The 20905-nt window shown below is 32.4% G+C and overlaps 1 pseudogene; it reads left to right on the top strand.

The window, feature by feature from the left end:
• Positions 1 to 243: 243 nt before the first annotated feature.
• Positions 244 to 2296, top strand: LOC145933387 (uncharacterized; annotated as a pseudogene).
• The last annotated feature ends 18609 nt before the right edge of the window (positions 2297 to 20905 follow it).

Here is a 20905-nt window from a genome sequence, read left to right as displayed (position 1 = left end):
CTGTTAACAGATTCTATCGAATGGTGCTCAAGATGGTCTAAATCAGCAGAAAGCATAGTTCAAATTCCTTGTTTCAAAGGTTTTCCTTTAACTATTCGAGCTATTCTTGCAACATATAAAATACTTGCAAATCAATACGAAGGATTTGAACTTGCAACAGGATTGTGTAATCAAGATTCTGTCGAACATTTGTTTTCTAAATTGAGACAACGCGGAGGTTTTAATCCCAATCCAACCGCAAGAATGATCCGATTATCCATCAGACATATACTTTCCACGGGATATACGAGGGTGGTTTGAAAAGTCCGTGCAAAGTCAGAGAGATGGCACCACTGGTGCGTATCGGGGTTATTTTTAGTTAGTAGCATCTCTTGGAAGAACACACACCAAGTTTCAGCCAGATCGGTCTATTTCTCTGTGTTTGGCGTTTGTTTGAATCGAGAAAGTCGAGTGATTTCCAAAAAATGGATGAAAGAGAATTTCGTGTGTTGATAAAACATTACTTTATGAAAGGCAAATCGCCTCAGAAGACTAAGGAGAAGCTTGGTAAACATTATGGTGAATCTGCACCTTCGATTAGAACAGTTTATAAGTGGTTTCAAAATTTTCGGAGTGGCCATATGAGCACAAGTGACGCTGAACGTTCTGGACGCCCTATTGAGGTCACTACTCCAGAAATCATTGATAAAATCCATGATATGATGATGGATGATAGAAGAGTGAAGGTGCGCGAGATTGCTAGTGCTGTGGGCATCTCGAGTGAACGGGTACATAATATTTTGCATCAACATTTGGGCATGAAAAAACTATCCGCAAGATGGGTGCCGCGATTGCTCACAGTTGACCAAAAACGAAATCGTGTGAGGTGTTTCAAGGACGGTTTGCAGCTGTTTCAGCGGAATCCACAGGACTTTAAGCGTCGTTTCGTCACTGTGGACGAAACATGGATACACCACTACACGCCTGAGACAAAGAACAGTCCAAACAATGGGTTGCCAGCGGGGAGTCTGCACCAAAGAAGGCGAAGACCGTTTTTTCGGCCGGGAAAGTTATGGCGACTGTCTTTTGGGATTCGCAAGGAATAATCCTCATCTACTATTTGGAAAAAGGTAAAACTATTACAGGTGCATATTATTCATCGTTATTGGACCGTTTGAAAACCGAGCTGCAAGAAAAACGTCCACGATTGGCCCACAAAAAAGTCCTTTTTCATCACGACAACGCATCAGCTCACTCATCTGTAGTTGTAGCCGCAAAATTGATGGAATTAAGGTTCCAACTCGTTCCGCATCCCCCCTATTCTCCAGATTTGGCTCCCTCGGACTACTACTTGTTCCCCAATATGAAGAAATGGCTGGGGGGAAACATTTTATTCAAACGAGGAGGTGATTGCGGAAACGAATGCCTATTTTGCAGAGTTGGACCAATCTTATTATTTGGAAGGGATCAACAAACTGGAGCAGCGTTGGACGAAGTGTATAACCCTAAAAGGAGACTACGTTGAAAAATAAAAAAAGTTTATCCCGAAAAATTAAGTAGTTTTCATTTTTGCACGGACTTTTCAAACCACCCTCGTATTCAAGCCAGTAAAAAGGGCAATGTTCAATGTAGAGAAAGCGAAAGTCTTATAAATCGACCAAGTCAGCTCGTAAAGACGATAGAAAATGTCATGAATACGAGCAATACAATTGTAGAATATGATGAACATGATGAAAACGAATTACTTGATAAAGATGACGCTCTAATTCTTCTCGAGGAACATGATATTGAACAAATGGAAAATATAAATTCGATTGATAGCAATTATGACGAAAATGCTATCGCATATTTTGCCGGATTTGTGGCGCGGCGAAGTATTGCTAAAAGTTATTGTAACGACTGCCGCAACGCTATGATGAAAACACCAATGGATGATTGCACATCAAATGAAAAATATATTGAATTTCGTGAATATCCAAATATAGATGAAGATGCTCCAACGGTGACAAAATTGATACGACCAACAATCTTATTCATAAATATTACTAAAACCCAATTAATGGCATTTAATCGTACATGGCAGTCTCATTGAGCATCTACACAGATTCTTGATAAGATAGTGACAGAATGTATATATGCCACAAATAAAATATATCCTGAATGGCTAAATAAAGATAAAGAATGTTACAATCATCGAATGCAAACATTAAAATATCTTATTAGCATAAAAATATATTCCCGTACGAGATATAATAATCGTACTGCAAAAGTAGCTAGTGCACCGTACAAAAAAGTTATGAGGTTTGTAAATAAATAAGAAAAATACATAAGAATAGATCATCTTGAGCACCATATAAGCATCATATAAGAACAAAAATGAATAGGACAATGATAGAGAAAGGAAATGACGGAGGAAGGAAATGACGGAAAAAGGAAATAACGGTGGAAGGAAATGACGGAGGAAAGAAATAACGGAGAAAGGAAATAACGGAGGAAAAAATAAAACTAGAAGAAAAAGGCAGAAAATGATATCAAATTTAAAAAATTAAGGTAAGCAAAAAGGTGAGCTAATGAAAAAATAAAGAAAAAAATAAAATAAAATAATAGTAAAAAATAATAAAATAACGTAGAACACAATATGAAATTTAGAAAAAGAAAAATATATATTTGAATACGAATACTTTCTTTTACCTTTTTATTGTTATATATATCTTGCACAATTTTGTCATTGTGAAAAGAAATACTTATTGTACAACTGTATCATGATATTACAATCATTAAAAATATGATTGCAAATCATGTTACACTGAACAATTAATATTATTTTTTTGTAATAAGAGAAATAAGTATGAATTTTTTAATTTCTTAAAAGATTGCAATCACAAATGAAATAATTGCATAAATCGTTAACTAGCAGGTATAATCACGGAATGAATAAAAGGTTTTAATGCAGTCATGCTAAGAAATTGTAAAATCATACATTTTCTTATTACTAATGACATAACACGAGATATATATACATATAAGCAAGATTTAATAAAATACAGTAATATGAAATAAAATATATTTTCTAAATATGTATCAAAATATAATATCAGATAATATGTATGTAGCTCATGTGTTGGCATATGATATTCTATAACCAATATAGAACAAGGAACATACCAAGAGAATACCATAAATAAACAAATACTATACAAATATAATAAACAGATACTATATAAGTAATATATACCGTAAGTAAAATATATTAACAAATACTATATAATGTTATTAATATATATATACAAATATATCAATAATATATAAAAATATATAATACAAAAAATGATATTGATAAATCATTTAAAAAATAAAAAGACATCTCAATAGAAATGGATAAAAAATGGCAAAAATATAAAACTAATTTTTTTTAGCCATGTATAGAAAATCTATATTATATAGATTTCCCGTGATAAGACCTGCTAGTTTGAGATTTATGTAATTGTTTCAATTATGATTGCGATCTTTGCGTCATGCTTATGTAAATGCCAACTAAAAAAACATGCATATATAATATACATATGCATAATACAATATACAAACATATACATAAATATTTATTACTTATGTGAATTTTTTAAACAATTTTTGTGTTCTACGTAAATAAATTTTATTAAATATAAATTATTTAACATTTTTTATAAATATGTTTTTATAATAATATGTTTTTCAATTATAGCTTTCGTAAAAATAATTTATACAAAATTCAAATTCTTAATTTTTTAGATACTGATTTTCATATTGATTTTTGTTATAAAATTGATTTACAATAAAATCAAACGTTTTCTTAGAAATAAAGATTTTTTAACTTATACTAAATGAAACTGGTACCTGATTTTACGAATAAAATATTTGTTATTTTTTATATCTATTATTTCCAAATGTAAATAAAATAGTTAATGCAAAAAAAAATAGTTATAATACAATTTTGTCCTTTAACATTAATAATATTATATTGGTAAAATTGGTAACTAGTATAATGTTTTTAAATCTTTACATGTAAAATATATCCTATTATCCTCCCTTACATATATTTCCTTTTTTTTAATTAAAAAAATAGCGTAATAACATAATTTAACATATTATACTTATCACGTACTTATAATCCTAATGTATTTAAATATTTATATTTCTCTAATACTTTATATTGAATAAAAAAATATAAGAATATAATATTTATAATAGAATGTTTTATATAATTTATTTAAAGAAAAAAATTAATTTAAAGAATTAAAATATCAAGCAGATATATAATTATATTTTATTGAAATATGTGTACATATATTAGAAATACTTTATTAATTTTCACGGTAAGTTTTAAACTTAATATTTTACATTATTCATTACATAATATATTTTACATTATTTTACAATATTCATTCAATTTTTTTGTATTTGTATTTAAATTTTTATTTTATTTTCAAAATTTTTTTGCAAGAAATAAATATTTTTTTATGTGTATACAAAAATATGTATATTAATAATTTAAATTGTACTAAAAGAAGTATTTGTTTTTGTTACTTTTTTTTATAAAATTACTTTTTACATATCATAAAGTGTAAAAATTATACTATTTGATAAAAAACAAATAGTTATTTAAAAAATTTGATTATCTTTAGAAAATAAAATATATACAAGTCATTTTTTAAATTATAATTAATATATTATTGTAAATAATATATAGTAAAAATAGCATTAAAATGTATATAAATGTGTGTGTGGGAGTATGTGTGCGTATGTGTGCATACTAAAATTGATCAAAACAATTGATAAAAATAATACAATCGGTTTATGTACAGATATTTCATTATGTAACATATTTTATTATATATATATACATATATTAACAAATTTGCCTTTTAAACTGTTATTTGCAAACTATAATAACAATAATTTAATTTTTAAATCGATTTTATTGTACATTTATTTTTAAATAACATAAAATACATATATATTAATAAATGTTTCTAATACTAATAATTGCTATAAAATAACTATTAAGTATATAATTTAAATAGTTCTTGCTTCTGTAAAACGACGAAATTTATAAATGTGTAGTATAGTGATGTATTGTAAATTTAAAAAAAATTATAACTTAAAAAATTAGTAACAAAAACCCAAAATCGTTCGTCTTGAATTCTGGTCTTCATCGTGAAAAGGCGAACGTTTTCCACCCATCTAACACATAGTACAAACGTCAATGCTATCGGTACTTGTAGTAAAATTACATAAGATTGTGCTATATCTTTTCTAAATAAAAATTATTATTTCGCATTTGCTCTTTATGATTAATATTCTGTGCTTTAAAAATGGAAAAAAAGAAAGAGAATGATTTATGCAAATAACTTGTATATTAAAAAAATGTATATTTTTATTGTGCATATATATATAATTTTAAAAACATTTAATGAAGGTTACAAAAACATAAAAAGAATTATTTAATCTAAAAAAATTGTCTTATTTAATTCTTATATAATCTTTTTATCAAAATTTAGTTCATTATTTAAGTATATAATTTATTTTATCTCTGTTTTTTATATATTACGAGAATAACATATTTTACATGTGCATATCATATATAATTATTTCATTAATAGCATATATTGATGTTTATAGTATATATTTGACTGAAAAATCGCGCAGTTAACAAAGTTAATTAACTTTAATCACATTTTTATGCGGGACATATTCTGATCTATAAAATTGTGGATGTAACACGGACACGAACCAAAAAATTGTGGATGTACAGCACGGACATGAACCAAACTTAGCTCTTTTATCGACATCGAAAGTGGATGTGGCCATGTAGTTCCGGGCGACCGTAAAATGGATGTACGTGACGCTAGTGTGCGGCCTAGAAAAAGCGTCGTACGAAAAATGACGGCGTGGCGCCTCTCATTCTTCTCTCTGGTTATATTTTAAAATAAGTACCAAACTTATTAACTATTTAAATATATTTATACAAAAAATTGCATTTTACTCAAAACAAACATACATACTTTTGTTTAATGCCTTTTTAGACGCAAAATTTTCTTTGTCTGGGTTTTGTTGAGTGTCACTATAATTTATTGCTTTCGTGATTTCTAACTCCGACTTCGAACTATAAACTATCTCTATCTTACTACTTGAACAGCTCGGCTTCGAAACTATAGAATTTGCTGGCTCTTGCTTTCTGTCTCTTTCTCTTATTACAAATTTGTCCATGGTCCATGATGAGTGATCAAGAAAGAGTGACAAAGAAAGATATATTTTGTTGGGTTAGGGGAAGAACCGCGATCTCAGGTCAATAGGAGTTTCGTCACGAACTGTACGGACTTAAGGGTCGGCAGGCGACCCAGGCAAACTCCGAATTGATGTTGGAGACCTCGCGCGGTGACAACGCGAAACTCCGGTTTCAGTGTTACCAACGTTGAAAAACCAATTTCAGGTTCTATGTAGTGGTGTATATCCGTACACGTACACACTATTGCATTGCTCACGCGGACGCACGGTAGAGAGACAAGGATCGATAATCACGTTATCCTTGTTCCTCTACCGTGCTAATCACGTGACATGCTACACGCGAGATACGACCTGAAAATGCTTTCTGGCCTTCCGTAGCAGAAGGCAGGAATGTAGCAAGGCTAATAAGCACCCACTTTTTGTAAATTTTATATATGCTTATGCACATATGTGCGTATATATAACAAATAGTATCAAAAATTTATATATATGTCTCCAAATTGTACAATGATAAATAATAATGATAAAATAATAATTCGCAGAGTGAACTAATATACAACATGTAAGACACGGGCGCTTATTAGACTTGGCAATTTATTGTTTTTTTACTTCTACTTTTTTATCGATATTTTATGTATCGTCAGCGCGATAGAGAGACAAGGAGAGAACGAGTATTTTAATTCTTGTCTAACATGTAGTGGCAATTGTAGATTTATAGGCTAACAAATATGTATTACTTAATTACTTTTTGATTATATTGATGTTACTGTATAAGAATACTTGCTCCATATAAATCGTGATGTAAAGAACATACGAGTAACATATTATAAATAGCTCAATGCAAGGTGTTCGGTCTGTCACCCTGAAGACTCAAGTTCAAGTCTATCAATATGATTTTTTTTAATAATATATTAGAATATATAAAAATTATTTTAAAAAATATATTTTTAAAGGCGATTAACTTTAAGAATTTTTAAATATTGAAAAGATCAATTATTTTACCATCTATACGAAACGTTTAGTACAGAGAGAATTGTAACATGTTGAAAAAAGAAAAAAAATTTAAGTAAGGTATTTTAATCATTTACTTTATAATAATTGTTGTTTTCAACTTGGTTTGCGCTATGCTTTTATAAAATGATTCCTTCTATATAGTATTATCCTTTAATTTTAGACTTGATAAGGACCTGAACCAAAGGTCGAAACGTAGTCTGTATATTTATATATGATATCGAATTAAGAAAGATCAATTAAGCTAGTTGGGTCGTTTACAATAATTGCTTAATTATAATTATTTTTTAAATGTTCTGAAACGTGTATGTATTATCGCAATAATGATAGCTGTGAAGATATTATATTTTCTATTTTATATATATATATATATATATATATATATAAAGTATATATAAATTATATTACTTTAAAAAATTATTATTAATTTTTATGACATATGAAAATATATTTATATATGTATCTATATTATATATACCTATATCTAAATATATTTTTATGTATAATATGAAGTGTTGTTTATTTATGTCATAAAAATTAATAATAATTTTTTAAAGTAATATAATTTAGAAATTAATTTAATTAGAAAAACAAAAAGTAAAAATTTTTAAAAACCGGAACCGTAACCGAAAAAATCATAATTTAAACGGTTTCGGTTTTTTTATTTATCAAAAAACCGAAACTGGAACCGGAACAGTTATTCAATATTTTATTAAACCGTAACCGAACCCTAATTTTGTTTCGGTCCGGATCCCTGATATATATATATATATATATATATATATTGATTACTGATTTAGAGAGATAGATTTATTACTGGATTAATTTATTTACCGAATTTTTTGCATTTATATATACAATGTGTTTGTAGTTGTAAAATTATTGAAATATTTTCAATATTTAAAAATTCTTAAGTATCGCCTTTAAAAATATATATTTTTAATAATTTCTATATATTCCAATAATAATAAATATAAAAAAATATATATATATACCGATAGACTTGAACTCGAGTTTTCAGGGTGATAGACCGAACACCTTGCATTGAGCTATTTATATGTTATTCATAAGTTCTTTATATTATTCTTTATGAAGCTGATATTTTTATACAGTAACATCAATAAGAAATCAAGATAACACATACTTGTCAATCACATATATATATATATATACATATATATATACATATATATATACATATATATAAACTTATAAATATTTTAAATATTCTTTCTAAATTATACATATAATAATCCTTAAAAAAAATATATATTTTAATATTTAATAAATCATTATTCTATAATTTGAGATACATAATATATGCGAGATACGGCATACAATAAGATACAATTATTGGAAGATATTGTTAGGAGCAAGATCTAAGATATCGTTATCCTCGTTTTACATATACAGAGAAACAAATACGATAGCCGGTTCTTGTTGACATTATCTTTCAATCACATCCGTGTGCTCAACATATTAGTATTTGTGCCTACATGGTCGCTACTACATACGTAATGCAAGAGAAACAAAGACAGAACGATTATCTCTCTCCTTGTCAAGCTGTCAGTATGTTACCAGAAAATGTCCCCATGAGCTGCTCTTAGATATAGATCTAGTGAGATTCGTTCATATAAGATTTTGCATCGAAGAAGTCACGTAGCTTCATGAAATTTTTTTTATATATTCTTTATATAATGAAGCAAAGCGCTAAAGAGTCGGATTTTGCATTTTCGCTCTTAAAAATTTATAATAAATAAAATACGGACTCGCGGCTAACCCAACCTTACCCGCTGGCTAGTTGCGTATTTCACAAAATTTATTATAAATTTTATTTTTACGTTTTTTCCAAAAAATCGCTCTTTGGCGCTTTGTGGACAATCCTACTAATTAAGAATCTCCTAAATTTAATGAGATTCATTAAGTATTTTGGCTAAAATCTTATATAAACGAATCCGTAGTTCCCGGCCGGCCGACAGGCGTCTCCACCGTGTCACCTGCCGACCCTTAAGAGGAAAGGGCATCAATTCGGACATGAACAATGAGACGCCTACAGAGACCACACGCACATCTAACGCCCTCTACCTCTATCATATAATGTTATAGTCTATGGCCACACGCACATCTAACGCCCTCTACCTCTATCATATAATGTTATAGTCTATGGCTACACGCACATCTAACGCCCTCTACCTCTATCATATAATGTTATAGTCTATGGCGGCAGCTTTCGTCGCAATTCCTAAATAATTTTAAAATTTTAGAATAAATTGATCAAATTCCGAGTGTGGAATTTCCACACTCAGATTAATCCGAGTGTGGAATCCTCCACACACTCCATATATAAGTTGCCGGCCCTGCCTTAGAACATATATACATGGAAGGGGAATGCCTTTATTCTCGACAGAAAAACCAAGTGCCAAGGAAGTGAGTCAGAAAATATGATTGCCTCTCTCTCGTGCTTAAGTAGCCGCGCATGCGCACTTTCGAGCAATAAGCGAAGAGAGAGACGCAACCATGGTTGCCTCTCTCTCTTCGCTTATTGCTACTTAAGCACGAGAGAGAGGCAACCATATTTTCTGTCTCACTTCCTTGGACACGTTTCAGCCTGCTATTTCCCCTTCCATGTATATATGTTCTAAGGTTAATACTACTAAAAGTACTAAAAAGTGATTTTTGGAACATAAAATATTTATAATATACAAAAAAGTATATCAGATTACGATTAAAAGATTAAGGAAATCTGTTTTAGATTTAGACAGGAAGTAACAATAAAACATTAATGTCATTTTTATAATATAAAACATATTTTATTAGATAAGATAAGAATGTACGTTATAAAATTTATATTAATTTGTATTAATTTATATTAATATTAATTAATTTATATTAATTTATATTGTCATTAAAAAGAAGTAACACAAAAAAATAAGTAAGTGAAAAAAATAAAAAAATAACCTTAAAAAATTACAAAACTCGAATATTTATTACAAATAATTGCATTCTATTTACCTAAATAAGTGAAAACCATCTGTAGTTCTATTTTTGCACTTCGGAATACAATACCTTCTCGACATTTTTCCGTAAAGGCCATTGCACGTACAAAAATTTTAGTCGTAATCGCAAGGCCGTAAGCAAATCGTCCAATCACAGTCAAGCATTCTTATTACGTTATGATAATTCTTCTCTATGATTGGACGATTTGCTTACGGCCTTACGATTACGACTAAAATTTTTGTACGTGCAATGGCCTTAATTTTTATATAGCTTAAATACGGATCACCACGCCGGGTCACTTTCACACACACACAGAGTAGTGTATAAACATCAGTTGCTTACACATATAGGCACCGTGGCCATTTTGTTGCGATGTATCATGGCCGAAACCGGATATCCTGCCGGCCTTACCTTTTTCGTCCGCCAAGCCCCAAGTTAGCGATCTAGTAGTGTATAGACATATGTGCTGTTGGGATATATCAGAAAAATTAAACTGACAAAAATTAATTATGACATCTTTTTGATCTTAATAGTCATTTTTTGTAAGCTTTATATAATTCTCATGACTGAAATTTAAATACGAGATAGCTATAGAGTCCATAGAAATAAGAGTCTGGCATATGTTCTAGTTTGATACAAAATGGCTACTGAATAGTGTGAATTTGAAAGCAGAATGAGTTCTTTTTTTTTAGAGTGTAGTTTGTCAATGATATTGTGATATAAATAATTGTGGTTAATAAATATTTAATAATATAATTATATAAATAATTAATTATAATTACAATAAATATAAAATTATTAATATCAATATAAATTGTACAACTGTTATTAGACAGAGGTAAGCATATATTTAAGAATATAATAAGATATATATTAATTTAAGAATAAATATATAAAATATATATATTGTTACGTCCGCGGAACCGATTCCGCGAGAGATCGCTAAGACCGCAACGCGTAACGCCGTTCAACCGCGTGAAAAATGAATTAACTCCCGAATGAAGGAAAGGACCTTTAATATGGCGAGCCAATACACGAGGACAATCAAATATAAAAGGAATTGCATGTAATATGCGAATATTCTCGAATACGTCTGTTCTTGACAGCCGCGGTACTCCGACTCTCCGACGACAGCTGTTGATAAACAACCCTTAGCGACGCCTTGACAACGCGATGTTCCTTGATTTCACAGAAGACTCGATGTTCATAGACAGATTCAGGGACGTAACGCAATACGGACGTAACACGGACGCAACACTTGCTCCCCTCCTCAAGATTGTTGTCCCAACAATGAATTCAGTATCTGGAATAATTCTGAAGGATTTCTCAGGAATTTCGTCGCTTTTCAGTTCCCGATATGTCTCCATGTTCTCCCTGAACTGCTATTCTAGGTAATCGAACTGCACACCTTCCTGGATTCAAACGACTTTCCAATCCTGGGAATCTTCATTTTAACAATCTTCAGGCAAGAGAGGGGTAACTTTCCGTGGACCCAACGTTCTTCTAAAAAAAGACTTCTCAAGCCCCTGCCTCGGCATTTGCCCAAGCCCCTGGGAAAAACCATGGATCAAAACAACCGCGGGGTGAAGTAGTCTTCGTCCCTTTAATTGATATTCTCCGTCTGTTCTTTCCTTTTTGTTTTTAACATCGTCTTCATTTATTCTCTGCAACGTTGTCAGGTGGAAGATGGAACTTCTCTGCGTCATTGCCAAATGGAAGATGAAACTTCCCTGAAAAATAACTCACGGCAGGAAATTTGAAGAATGTTAGACTCTTAAACTAAATTATATTAGTAATCTATCGTGGGCTCCGATTCCTAATTCAATCTTCTATTATAAAAAGGAGCTAATCTATCAGAATGTACAATTTTACATTTGTGCCTATTCGATTTCCTAATTCTAAAAACTACATCACTAAGCTTTTTGATTATTTTATAGGGCCCCTCCCAATTACTTTGTAATTTAGGAGATCTACCTCCTACTCTACGAGGATTATAAAACCAAACCTCTTGATCAACATCAAAATTAATTTTCCTAACTCTACGATCATACCGTATTTTGGAACGAAGAGATTGTAGATTCAAACGTTGACTAGCACTTCTATGAATATTGTCTAACTTTTTCCTCAACCTCTGCATATATTCTTCAGAAGAACTATTCTCTTCATCTACTGGAGGACTTCCTCGTAATAAATCCAAAGGTAGTCTCAGATCTCGTGCGAAATATAACTCAGCAGGGGAAGCACCTGTAGCTTCATGTTTCGAAGAACGATAGGCCAATAAATACATGAAAATCCAATTATCCCAATCCTTCTGATCCTCTGAAACAAACTTAGCCAAATAATTTAGAATTGTTTGATGATGACGTTCCACTTGTCCATCCGACTGTGGATGTAAAGCAGTCGTTCTTGTCTTCTTAATCCCTAAAAGACGCGCCATCTCCTGAAAGATTTTAGATTCAAAACATTTTCCTTGATCAGTATGAACCTCTAACGAAACTCCATGTCGAGAAACAAATTGTTTTACGAATATATCGGCTACCGTTCTTGCTTTGAAATTTTTTAACGGAAAAGCTTCAACTCATTTGGTGAAACAATCTATTAACACCAATAAATATCGATTTCCAGCTGTGGTAGTTGGAAGAGGGCCAAGTATATCCATTTGTACCCTCTCGAATGGAAAACCAGCATTAAAAACTTGAAGAGGAGACTTCCCTTTTCCCGTCGGACCTTTCCTTGCTACGCAAATTTTACAGGATCGGCACCAATCTTCCACGTCATTCTTGCAAGTAGCCCAATAAAAACGTTTTCGGATCTTTTCCAACGTCTTATTTATTCCAAAATGGTCACCAGATGCAGAATCATGTGCCTCTTCCATTACTTGACTGATAAAATCCCTAGGAACGATAATCTAAAAAAATTCTGATTTAAGATTAGGATTTCCCATTTTTTATACAAGACTCCATCCCTAACAATCAAAGCATCCCAGTAGGACCAATAAATTTTCGCAGAAACATCTCTATTAATCTCCTGCAAACAAGGACGTTCATTAATTTCTTTCCCTTGTAAGAACATTGAAATAATGGAATCTTCCATTTGTCTATTTCGCCATTCTTCTAAACTATTGTCTGCAAGAATTATTCGAGCAACAGAATTTTCTTTCAATTCCATCTTTGCACAATAACCACAATCGAGTTCTGAACAAGGGCGTCTTGACAATCCATCAGCATTTTGATGTAGTCGTCCCTTCCGATGAATTATTTCAAACTCATATTGTTGTAACCTTTCTAGCCAAAGCTAATTAACTCGAGCTAATTAGCCTTCCAAATCTTTAAAAGATAAGAGCCATTTTAAAGAAATATGATCTGTTCGAATTTGAAATTTTCTCCCATATAAATAATGGTGAAATGATTTCAAAGATGCTACAATTGCCAATAATTCCCGACGTGTGATGCAATAATTCCTTTCTGCTTTACTCAAAACTCTACTAAAATATGCGATGACCTTCTCCGAACCATCTTGAATTTGAGACAAAACCGCTCCTATCCCATGATTTGAAGCATCCGTATCCAAAACAAATTGTCCTTATTCCTTCGGGAAAGATAGAATTGGCGAAGAAATTAGTCTCTGTTTCAATCCTTCAAATGCCTCTTGACAAGATGAAGTCCACTCAAATTTTACATGATGTTCTGTGAGTGTGAATAAAGGTTTCGCTATTAAGGAAAAGCCTTTAATAAATTTCCTATAATAGGAACAGAATCCCAGAAAACTTCGAAGTTGTTTTCTATTCTGAGGGACAGGCCAATTTCTAACAGCAGAAATCTTCTCAGGATCCGTAGTAATTCCTTGTTCAGAGACAACGTGACCAAGATATTTTACTTCTTTTCCAAAGAGCGAACACTTCTTAGGGTTTATTTTCAAATTCACTGAGCGTAAGCGAAGAAAGACTTTTCTCAGGTTTTCTATCATTTCCTCGAATGTCTTGCTGAAAACAATGACATCATCAAGATATACCAAACAGATTTTCGATAAAATTCCCTGAAGAATTTTCTCCATTAATCGCTCAAAGGTAGCTGGGGCATTGCAAAGTCCAAATGGCATGACGTTAAACTGCCACAATCCATTTCTTACAGAGAAAGCTGTCTTCTCTTTATCTTTGGAGCTAAGCTTTACCTGCCAATACCCGCTCTTCAAATCCAGAGTGGAGAACCAGGAATTTCCGGATAGCTGATCTAAAATATCTTCAATTCGTGGCAGAGGATAAGAGTCTTTTACCGTCACCGAATTAAGTTTCCTATAGTCCACACAAAATCTAAGCGAGCCATCCTTCTTCTTCACTAATACAACGGGGGATACCCATGGACTTCGAGATTCTTCGATTACTCCCTGTGATTTCATTTCTTTAATGATTTGATCCACCTCTTTTCTAAGATGTATCAGAACTCTTCGTGGAGCTTGTTTAATCGGCTTAGATCCGTAACTTGGATATCATGTTCTAAAACTCCACAATTTCCTGCAACTAAATTCTCAGAAAAGACATCCTGAAATTCTATTAAGAAATTAGCAAAAATATCTTTTTGAGTGGAAATCAAATTTTTGGAATTTTCTTCGAAAAATGACTCAAGAAAATTAGGCACTTTCTCTTTAACAATTCGTGAACAAGAAAATTCATCTCTATTATCCTTTCCGAAATTTCCAAATTGAGATTCAAAAATTCTCTCCAAATTTACTTTTTCAAGAAAATCTATTCCCAAAATGCAATCATCAGAAATATTTGCTACTAAAACTGAAATCTCTACTTCATGTTTTCCTATTTCAATTAAAACGTTTACTTTATATTTTATTTCAATTGTTTCTCCCGTAGGATATCTCAAACAAGAATTCTCTATCTCGAAACGTTCTTTCGGCCCTTTAACAAATTTCTCACTAAGAATCGAAACATCGGAGCCCGTATCAATTCTAAATCGACAAATTCCTCCATCTAAATTTCCCTTATAATAAAAATTATTCTTAACTCTACTTATTCTAGAGCATCGTATAATATATGGGGCATTCACACAATTAGTCAAACCTGCCCCGCGAAGTTCGACTAATCCTTGTTTCCCGAAAGCGATGGACATTCGGAACGGAAGTGACCCTCTGCGCCGCATTGCCAACATTCTTTCTTAGCCTTCGAACCGTTTTTATGGAAATATTTATTCTTATTCTCAAATTTCTTTTTACCGATTTCTTTCTCTTTTGTTTCATTTTCCTCGCTCTTTTGTTTATTTCCGAGTTTATTAAATTTATTGAATTTATTATATTTTTCGAAATTTTCGTTTTGATAATTTTTATTTTTTTGAAAACTGTTTTCTTGAATGACTTTAACTGCCATTGCTCTTTCTATGACAGATTTTAAAGAAGAAACGCTCTCTAATTGTAGAGTTCTTTTTAAGAAGCCATCAGATAATGCGGCTATGAATTGCACACAAGCGATTTTATCCCTTACCTCGTGGGAACATTCTGGGTATGCTAAACGCGAGAGTCTCTCTAAATCAGAACCGAGAGAAGCTAGATCTTCCGAATTCTTTTGTTTTCGATTCGTAAATTGAGTATAATATGTTTGAGCCAAATGCCCTTCTCCAAAACGTAACTCTAATTTTGATTTTAGATCCATGAATTCTAAATTTTCAATTTGGAGAATTCCGTCTAAAACGGTTCGCGCCTTTCCTCTTAAACAAGCTGCTAGAGCTAACGTTTTCTGGCAGGAATTCCACCCGTTAGCCCGCGCTATAAGATCGAATTGGGCAAGAAATTCGCGCAAGGGAACACTTCCGTTAAAATTCTCCGGTTTGAGCTTATACCCGAGCTCAATATTATTACGCGCGGAATTATCGGCTATTCTAACTCTATGTTGGAGAGGACTTAGCTGGTTTTCTGCTGGATTTTCTCCTCGCTCTTGCTCTCGCACGAAGAATCTCTCCTCTATGCGACGCAACTCCTCGTCTCGCTGTTGCAACATTGTCTCGAAGCGAGCCTGCTGCTGGAGGCGCTCCTCTCGCAGTTGTCTAATGCTCTGGAGCCTCTCCGCTGGTTGTTGCTCGAAGCGGAGATCGGGTGATCCTCGGAGAATGAACCAAGGACATGATGTTCTGCTCGTTGTTTCACTCTCGCACAAAAAGTCCGTTCACAACACGACTCGTCGCCCGTACAATCCCGGACGAGCCCCCAAAATGTTACGTCCGCGGAACCGATTCCGCGAGAGATCGCTAAGACCGCAACGCCGTTCAACCGCGTGAAAAATGAATTAACTCCCGAATGAAGGAAAGGACCTTTAATATGGCGAGCCAATACACGAGGACAATCAAATATAAAAGGAATTGCATGTAATATGCGAATATTCTCGAATACGTCTGTTCTTGACAGCCGCGGTACTCCGACTCTCCGACGACAGCTGTTGATAAACAACCCTTAGCGACGCCTTGACAACGCGATGTTCCTTGATTTCACAGAAGACTCGATGTTCATAGACAGATTCAGGGACGTAACGCAATACGGACGTAACACGGACGCAACAATATATATTTATATTATTTATATATATAAATAATATATAAATAATATATATATAAATAATTATTTATATTATTTATATGGCTATGCACTCGATGATTAAATAAGGATATTGTTATTGTCATATGTATAAATTACGTTTCTGTCTGTTCATGTATATGTAATATTTTATAAATATATTGAATATTTATTAATATGTATTTTAATGTAATATCTAGAATAATAATAATAATTAAACTGTTAAAATGTATTTGTACCTTTTATTTATTATTTTAAAATAATATAACAATAATAATATAATATAATATAATAATTATAAATAACATAATAATATATATATATTATATATGATATAATATATAAATATTTATTTTTATTTTTATAATTTTTATTTTTATTTTTATAATACAAATAAAAAAATTTCTTTTAAACTTATTTTAAATTTATTTATATATATATATATAAGTATATATGTATATAAATATATATATAAATATATTTAATTTTTTAAAATATTTTTATATTATTTTTTATAATTTCTTTCTTAATTTTGTTTTATTTTTTTTCTTATTTTTTATAAGATTATTTAATAATTATTTAATAAACATTAAATACTATTAAAATGTAGTTGTATCTTCCTTTGTCACATTACTGATTACTGCTTTTCAAATTTTTCGCCAATTCAGTCATCATCATTGATTGGTGCCGCCATTTCGTATCAAGCCAATCCAAAATTAGACAACATATGCCAGACTCTTATTTCTAGGGACTCTAGATAGCTAGATCATCGCGCGTCGCATAGCGGTAAATGAAAGAACTAATGACTATACTGAATATTGTTATTTTTGGAATATTGCTGTAACATTTCTTATAAAATATTAGCTCCGTGAACTTGGCCCCCCAATTTTGACTTTTTGAGTTTTTTTTTTTTTTAATCGTTTGTAAGTCGTTTGTAGGTGATTGTTAGATTAATTAAAACGTTTGTTAGATTAGCCTCGCGCTGCAAAATAAAAAATAAAATTGACCGTAAAGTTAGCCCCCGGTTTTTTATTTTGATCCTATTTCAGTTTTGCAGAGGCTGAATCGATGCCGAATCGTTTGTTGGTCACGAATATGCTAATTAAAACGTTTGTTAGATCGTCGTTTCTTAAATAAAAGCAAAAAACGATATTTGATAATTTTCTAGGGAAATATCCGCAAAGTTAGCCCCCGGCTTTTAATTTCGATTATTTAAGTTTTGCAGAGGCTCAATCGATGCGGAATCGTTTGTTGGTCACGAATATGCTAATTAGAACGTTTGTTAGATCGTCGTTTTATAAATAAAAGCAAAAAACGATATTTGATAATTTTCTAGGGAAATAACCGTGAAGTTAGCCCTCGGCTTTTAATTTAGATTATTTAAGTTTTGCAGAGGCTTAATCGATGCGGAATCGTTTGTTGGTCACGAATATGCTAATTAGAACGTTTGTTAGATCGTCGTTTCTTAAATAAAAGCAAAAAACGATATTTCGCGTGTCGTTAATCGCGCTGGTCTGCAGAAGCCATAACGCGTACCGCGTAACCAATCAGAGTCGTTCCGCGTTTTCTATTACGGCTCTGATTGGTTACGCGGTACGCGGAAAATATCAGTCCATGAGATCGCACTCTAAGGTAAAGCAACTTATCAGCTGATTGGTCAATCCACAATTGTCAACTGGTAACGAGAACATTTGCAACCTATTGTGGAATGACCCTAAGAGTGCGTTCACATGGACTAATATTTTCCGCGTAAGGGTGCCGTCACATGGGGCGTAACTTGCGTAAGCGTAACCAGCGGATCGCCAATCACCGAGTTATTCCGATAGAGCCCTTCGTCGAGCTCTATCGGAATAACTCGGTGATTGGCGATCCGCTGGTTACGCTTACGCAAGTTACGCCCCATGTGACAGCACCCTTACGCGGAAAATATTAGTCCATGTGAACGCACTCTTAGGGTCATTCCACAATAGGTTGCAAATGTTCTCGTTACCAGTTGACAATTGTGGATTGACCAATCAGCTGATAAATTGCTTTACCTTAGAGTGCGATCTCATGGACTGATATTTTCCGCGTACCGCGTAACCAATCAGAGCCGTAATAGAAAACGCGGAACGACTCTGATTGGTTACGCGGTACGCGTTATGGCTTCTGCAGACCAGCGCGATTAGCGACACGCGAAATATCGTTTTTTGCTTTTATTTAAGAAACGACGATCTAACAAACGTTCTAATTAGCATATTCGTGACCAACAAACGATTCCGCATCGATTAAGCCTCTGCAAAACTTAAATAATCTAAATTAAAAGCCGAGAGCTAACTTCACGGTTATTTCCCTAGAAAATTATCAAATATCGTTTTTTGCTTTTATTTAAGAAACGATGATCTAAGGGTGCCGTCACATGGGGCGTAACTTGCGTAAGCGTAACCAGCGGATCGCCAATCACCGAGTTATTCCGATAGAGCTTGACGAAGGGCTCTATCGGAATAACTCGGTGATTGGCGATCCGCTGGTTACGCTTACGCAAGTTACGCCCCATGTGACGGCACCCTAACAAACGTTCTAATTAGCATATTCGTGACCAACAAACGATTCCGCATCGATTCAGCCTCTGCAAAACTTAAATAATCGAAATTAAAAGCCGAGGGCTAACTTCACGGTTATTTCCCTAGAAAATTATCAAATATCGTTTTTTGCTTTTATTTAAGAAACGATGATCTAACAAACGTTCTAATTAGCATATTCGTGACCAACAAACGATTCCGCATCGATTCAGCCTCTGCAAAACTTAAATAATCTAAATTAAAAGCCGAGGGCTAACTTCACGGTTATTTCCCTAGAAAATTATCAAATATCGTTTTTTGCTTTTATTTATAAAACGACGATCTAACAAACGTTCTAATTAGCATATTCGTGACCAACAAACGATTCCGCATCGATTAAGCCTCTGCAAAACTTAAATAATCTAAATTAAAAGCCGAGGGCTAACTTCATGGTTATTTCCCTAGAAAATTATCAAATATCGTTTTTTGCTTTTATTTATAAAACGACGATCTAACAAACGTTCTAATTAGCATATCCGTGACCAACAAACGATTCCGCATCGATTGAGCCTCTGCAAAACTTAAATAATCGAAATTAAAAGCCGGGGGCTAACTTTGCGGATATTTCCCTAGAAAATTATCAAATATCGTTTTTTGCTTTTATTTAAGAAACGACGATCTAACAAACGTTCTAATTAGCATATTCGTGACCAACAAACGATTCCGCATCGATTGAGCCTCTGCAAAACTTAAATAATCGAAATTAAAAGCCGAGGGCTAACTTCACGGTTATTTCCCTAGAAAATTATCAAATATCGTTTTTGCTTTTATTTAAGAAACGATGATCTAACAAACGTTCTAATTAGCATATTCGTGACCAACAAACGATTCCGCATCGATTCAGCCTCTGCAAAACTTAAATAAGCTAAATTAAAAGCCGAGGGCTAACTTCACGGTTATTTCCCTAGAAAATTATCAAATATCGTTTTTTTGCTTTTATTTATAAAACGACGATCTAACAAACGTTCTAATTAGCATATTCGTGACCAACAAACGATTCCGCATCGATTGAGCCTCTGCAAAACTTAAATAATCTAAATTAAAAGCCGAGGGCTAACTTCACGGTTATTTCCCTAGAAAATTATCAAATATCGTTTTTTGCTTTTATTTAAGAAACGATGATCTAACAAACGTTCTAATTAGCATATTCGTGACCAACAAACGATTCCGCATCGATTCAGCCTCTGCAAAACTTAAATAATCGAAATTAAAAGCCGAGGGCTAACTTCACGGTTATTTCCCTAGAAAATTATCAAATATCGTTTTTTGCTTTTATTTAAGAAACGATGATCTAACAAACGTTCTAATTAGCATATTCGTGACCAACAAACGATTCCGCATCGATTCAGCCTCTGCAAAACTTAAATAATCTAAATTAAAAGCCGAGGGCTAACTTCACGGTTATTTCCCTAGAAAATTATCAAATATCGTTTTTTGCTTTTATTTAAGAAACGACGATCTAACAAACGTTCTAATTAGCATATTCG

Source organism: Prenolepis imparis, unplaced genomic scaffold (genome assembly GCF_030444845.1).
Source record: "Prenolepis imparis isolate NDT839.2.m4 unplaced genomic scaffold, iyPreImpa1.0 SCAF_3, whole genome shotgun sequence".
Lineage (NCBI taxonomy): Eukaryota > Metazoa > Arthropoda > Insecta > Hymenoptera > Formicidae > Prenolepis > Prenolepis imparis.
Note: the sequence above shows the minus strand (reverse complement) of the source record. Positions and strands in the feature narration are given on the sequence as shown.